Source organism: Budorcas taxicolor, chromosome 1, assembly GCF_023091745.1.
Source record: "Budorcas taxicolor isolate Tak-1 chromosome 1, Takin1.1, whole genome shotgun sequence".
In the NCBI taxonomy this organism is placed as follows: Eukaryota; Metazoa; Chordata; class Mammalia; order Artiodactyla; family Bovidae; genus Budorcas; species Budorcas taxicolor.
In genome coordinates, this window is record NC_068910.1 from 131,128,517 (window position 1) to 131,135,053 (window position 6,537).

Consider the following 6,537-nt stretch of genomic DNA (forward strand, 5'->3'; position numbering starts at 1 on the left):
ACTTAAGGGTCAAGCCCATCTAACTGATTCCTGGCTCAGGAATCATGTGTGAGATTAACAACTCTTGTTCCAGATTTGGTCTCTTTTCTTAATTTTGTAAATTAGGTTTTATATAGAACTCCCAATTCCTGGAATTGTGGCTTTTATCTACTCTGAATCTCAGATACTAACCCTCATTCCATCTTGTATACCTGTGACTGAACAACTACCTTTTCAGTCTGGGTGGGAGTTATGTATTTTATGGCCTTATAATGTTTTGAAGTATAGAGAAATATGTACTATAATAATGTAATTACTGAGGAAAGTCCACACTCTGCTAAAGAGTTCTGGTCCCTCTGTGAGGGTCAGTAAGGAAAGTGATGGTCCAGTGTGCTGACAACAAAGAGCAGACCAACTCAAAATCTGGGAAATTAGAGAGACAGAGAAGGAACCAGTTCTGTAGCCATTACCATCAGGGCTGATGCTAATATTAAGGAGGATCCACCTGCCCAAGAAGCTACTGCTGAGCCTTAGCAAAGACTGTGGGATAAAGCAGAAGAATGCTGTGGATAATAAACTCTGCTTCTCTTCTTGGGGAAAAAAAAATGAGACAGTGGCCTGGGGCCACTGTGAGAGAGCCAGTAGAGATCACAATACTCAAAACAGGAAAAAAAATAAAAGCTCTTGACCAATAGAAGTGCACGTGAATGTTCAGTGTGTGCAGTCCTTCAATAAGCCCTGGGAAGAGCAACAGATGGACAGTCTAACCAAATGGACTTCAGGCCGACAGCAGTTTCCTCGCAGGTTGGGAGGGGTCTTGATGATAGCCAGGTTGTTGTAATGTTTCACCTGACTGGAAGCAGAGCTGGGAAGGGAGAGCTATCATCTTAATAATGGGGTGATGGAAGGAGGCCTAGGTCTCTTTCAGTAAATGACTGAGAGTGAAGGAGCTGCAAGAGAATTAAGAGGACCAAGATGCACATTGCCCAGAGGCTGACGAAGCCCATAGATGTCCTAAGGAGATACCGGTTGTCCCAGAGCAGGGCTCTGGGGACTGTCTAGGGGACTGTCTATGTGTCTGTCAGCTCTCAACAACAGGGAAACTGGGCACAGGAGAGGAATATACTAGCCCAGTAGAAATGAGTTAGGAGACCCTGGCTCTAAGACAGCATCACTAACGGATGGAGAAGCCTCAGTCTAACCCTAAAGAGAACTTTGGGAGGCCCACGGTACAGAAAAGTAGTTCTTATTCTACATTTTATTGTTGTTGTTCAGTTGCTCAGTGGTGGTGTGTTTATTCTACATGAAGGACCCTGAAGGGTTGTAGACAGCTACGCTAGTCATGCTTGCACCTGTAATAGTCCCAGCTGTGTGCTCTGCCCTGCCCTTACCTTCATTAGGCTCTAGGCATCTTCATTAGACTAACATGAGGTGTGTTTTATTTTAACTTTTTAGTTTATATTGGAAGATAGCTGATTATTTTGTGGTGTTTTTGTGTGTACAGTAGAGTAGTTTAGTTACACATACACATGTATCTGTTCTCAATAAATTTCTATTAAAATGATGTGTGCTCACTTGCTTCAGTCGTGTCTGACTCTTTGCGACCCTATGGACTGTAGCCCTCTAGACTCCTCTGTCCTTGGGATTCCCCAGGCAAGAATACTGGAATGGGTTGCCATGCCCTCCTCCAGAGAATCTTCCTGACCCAGGGATCGAACCCCTGTCTCAGACATCTCCTGCATTGGCAGGTGTGTTCTTTACCCCCAGCACCACCTGGGAAGCCCATTAAAACGATGTAAAAGTCTAAATTTTGTAGTTCAGCAATACTTACAGTCTGATATCACTCCCTCTATCCTCCTAAGGTATGTCTTTGCTCTTGATAGTGCTAAGATAGCCCAGTCTCCAGTCACCTAACTAAAAGCCCCGACTCACTCCAAACACTTTCCTCTTCCCTTTCCCTTAACCATTGGACAAGTAAGGGTGTCTTACATGATTCTGTGTTTATCTAGGTACTGAGACATAAGGGATGTTTTTTCTCTGGGTAACTGGGAAATCTGAAGTTAAGGAAGGGATACTTGCCTTTCAGTTTGCAATGTTTTATACCACGTAATGTGTGATTGTATGTACATTAACAAAAGCTTAGTGTAAAAATGTATTTCTTGAAAATACTTTGATTATAAAATAAATGCATATAACTGTATTGTATATTTGAAAGTTGCTGAGAGTACATCTTAAAAGTTCTCATTACAAGAAGAAAATTTTGTAACTATGTGTGGTGATGAATGTTAAATTATTAAGGTGATCTCTTAATAAATACCATGTCAAATTGTTATGTTGTATACCTAAAACTAATACAGTGTTATATGACAATTATATTCCAATTAAAAATAAATGCATGGCATATGAGAAGAGCCAGGGAAACTGTGGAAAAAAGAAAGTTGTCCAGGCTGTATGAGGGCATGGATGTGTCTAATTTCTTCACCAGTGAATCTCAGGCACCTAAGATAGTACCTCAAAATTATTTGTATAAGGACTGAACAGAACATTAGCATACCCTCTGGTGAAAACATCTCCTCTTGTATATTAAATTCTCTAGGCCTTCTGTGTTCCAAGTCTGGGAGAAAGAACCCCAAGTAAGGTGAAAAGTGATCATGAGTTGTGATAACATTACTAGCTAATATTACTGGTGTTTATTCTGTACCAGGCACTCTTATAGACCTTTAAACTCACTATCCCATTTAATCCTCGCAACAACCCTGTGATGAAGGTACTGGGCTCTTTTGCCCATTTTGCTGATGAGGAAGCATAGGCACGGAGAGGTCAAAATGATTTACCCAAGGTCATTAACTTAGTAAGTGACAGAGCTGGGGAAAATTTTGTGACTCGTGGCCCCTTCGGCACTTTTATCTCCCAGCCTTGTGTTTTCTGGCCAGGGAACAGGCAGCATTTTGGTTGATTGCCAGTTGAGTGTCCGTGCTCCATCTTACACTACACTACTTCAGCCTTCCAAAGGTGGTGCCTCCAGAAGACCCATCACTGAATTTTCCAGGAGCCGTCCCATCATCTCGTAAGTCCAGAATCTGCGGGTAATGAGGCACATGACAGGACAAATGCATGGTCAGAGAAAACAGAAGCTACTGTTGTGACTCTAATTCCTCTCCCGCCATCCCTGTCACTTATTATTCTTTTGCAATCCACCCTCCTCTGCCTTTCTGAAGCCAGTTTCGTCTACTCAGTGTCCTCACATTTGTGAACCCAGACTAGAAAGCAAGGAGTCATCTCTGACCACTGCCCTCTGACCTTTCTCTTGGCACCCACTGCCCACTCCGACCCACCTGCCACATCAGGTCAACACCAGGCCAGGCAAAGATTCCTCCAGCTTTAGCATCCACCCCCTCTTTTCTCATTCAGGCTCTTATTTCCTCATCCCGAGAACATGACTATCACCAACAAAATAACCCCAGTCTATTGTCTCTTACCCTACATTTTGTCCAAACATCAAAAGGAACAAGGCAATAAGTAGGAAGGTCTCCCTCACATTCCTTTTCCTTAGCCACATGAAGACAGCACTGATCTCCAGCTTATTATGCATTTTCCACTGATACACTATGTTTATATATGTGTATGTGTCAGTGTTTAGCATGAGTATACATACACATATGTAATATGTATATACATACATACTTATACTTACAAATAAATACTAAATGAATGACCTTCAGTAAATCATTTTGACATCTCTGTGCCTATGTTTCCTCATCAGCAAAATGGGCATAATAGTAGGAGGGTTTCACTGGGAAACCATCTTTAGGTCTTTCCTGTTGGGCTGGTGGTTTTCCAATATCTTGCCTGAAAGGTGGAAGTCTCTCTGTCAGAATTTTGGGAGAAAAGTGAGAGAAGAGGAGGATATGTGCACATGTGACTGTGTGTGCGCTAGTGGTGGGATATCTGCAATCTTTATTCACTCTGTGTAAATTTACTTTGTCCATATGTTTTCAGTATGGCAACGCCATTCTCAAATGTGTGAGATGTCTCTTTTTCAGACACCTTTTGCTTTTCCATCTCCAGCTAACAAGACTTCAGATTTCTGCTAGGGCGGGAGAGGAAAGTTGCCCGGTAGTGCAGAGTGGGAAAAGAGAGCTCAGCTTCTCACATAACCTTTACCCAGTCTTCCTTGTTTGGGCCCTCACCTCATCCTCAATTGGTTCCTAGTCTTGCTATTTCCTGAGGCTTTTGATAACCCTAGGGTATAAATTGGGTTGTTTCTTGGTTTCTACACTGACAGGAAAGATTTGTCTATCCTTCCTTGCTAAGTTAGTCACCAGGCATCCATCTATTTTTCAGATTCCAAACTGTTGTCTCCTTTCATATTCTTGGACTTGAAATTAAAAACAGGGACTTCCCTGGTGGTCCAAAGGTTAAGAATCCACCTGCTAATGCAAGGGACATGGGTTTGATCCCTGGTCTGGGAAGATCCCACATGCCACCGGGCAACTAAACCTGTGCTCCACGACTATGGAACCTGTGCTCTAGTGCCCAGAAGCCCCAGCTACTGAGCCTACACTCTAGAGCCGGTGCTCTGCAACAAGAGAAGCCACCACAACGAGAAGCCCGCTCACCACAACTACAGTAGCCCCGGCTCACTACAACTAGAGAAAGCCCATGCACTGCAACAAAGATGCAGTGCACTCAAAACAAATAAATGTCAATTTTTAAAAAGAAATTTAAAATAATTTTTTTCCTTAGCTTTAGCGGAATTTCAGGAGGTAACAGAATTAGGTGTGTGTTTTTAATCTACCCTCTTACTTGGAACTCCATTATTCAAACTTTTCAAGGACTTTACCATTGCCTGCCTTTGGCCTAAAATCCAAAGTCATCAACAACATGACTCTAAACTAATTCTTTACCAATTTTATTTTTCCCCTCTTCTCATATTGGAATATCCATGATGCCGCCATATTTAGCTACTCATAGTTTCCAAAATATAGCTTGTATTATATTGGTTGTTTTCACCTGTGCTATTCTGTGTCTCTGGAATATTTTTCCACATCTCCCTCTGCTTATTAGACTCTTGGTCTAACAAGAGCTCAGCTCAAATACCACTCCTTCTGTTGGGCCACATACCTTACCACTACCCAGGCTGCACACAATTAACACAATATCTTGTGATCCAAGAATATCCATTCCGGCAATAATTCATTCCTGTCCCAACACTTCCTTTCCCCACCAAGGACAACTGTAGCCACTAGCTGGTATATTGAGCGGCTCCAGATTTCCCAAGGGGAACTTAAAGCCACTAAATAAGCAAGTGTTCTTTCGCACAGCCCTACTCCTAAACTTCTTGGTCTGGGCAGATTCATGCTCTATCTGCCAAATTCTCCTCAAACATCCTAGCTTGCAGCCACCTAATCACCTCCTGTTCGTGCCATACAACTTAAATGGATGATCGGCTCTACCTCCCAAGTTAGAACTTCAGTTTCCCACTCTAAGAATAACTTGGATTCACTCCCTTAAAAGAGCCGCCTCTGGCCACCCAGGATAATCATCCCCCCACCGTCTCAGCCTTCAGAAGCCCTTATTTCAGAGCACTCACACTGAACCAGCTCCTCCCAGCCACCAGCAAGCACGATTACCGACTACATGCTGGACTCAACGCAGGAAGCAGTGGTACCTACTCTGTATCTACCCCTCAATTTTAGTAGAGATCCTTATTAACTAAAGTAAAACCTCTCATTTCATGAAACCATAGAATTTAAGAGCTTAAAAGAAATCAAATAGTCCTTGGCCCTCATGAGAGATGGAGGCTGTGTACCACAGGAATTGGGAAGCAGGATCTGGAGAGATGGGAAAGTGAAGATTCATTCAGAGATGGGAGGGGTGGTGGCAAGGTTAAATTAGGCTAGAAAAGGAAAACATATCTGTTTATAGCAACATCTCTAAAGTTTGCTACATTTTAAGTTTGCCAGCATGTAATGAAATGCTTCTAATTATGTAGGCAGTTATCTATCTGTTCCTTATAACTTTCTGAAGAAAATATTTTTCTGCTAAAAATACAGTACATTAACAAGCATGAAGGATAAAAGGCATGACAATGAAGGAAACAAAAGAGATCAGAATCAGTAGTTTTCACATCTAATGAAGCAGCATATAAGATTTTGTACTTTTCACATTATTTCTTATTAATCTACACTTTAGATAGTGATAAGTAAATTTTGCTTAGTGGACAAGGACAATACATCTCAGTATGTATAGTGTTCCGAAGTAGAGTCTCAATCAGAATCACTGAGTTGGGGAAACCATAGGTGCTATGTCTTGGATCAAGGCTCTCTACTAACGATGCTTTCAGAGAAAACTAGTACCCAGTCTCCTCATCCGGCATCAATTATGTTCTTTCCCCATTCATATACATTAATACACAAGATCAACGAAGTATTTTTTATAAACGAGTGTAACTAGACAAAGATTAGAGTGCTCAGTCCCTTATGAGTCTTTTTAGCATGTAAGATGCCTTTTAAAAATATACATGAACTGATTTCAGAAAGTAGCTGTCCACCCTGG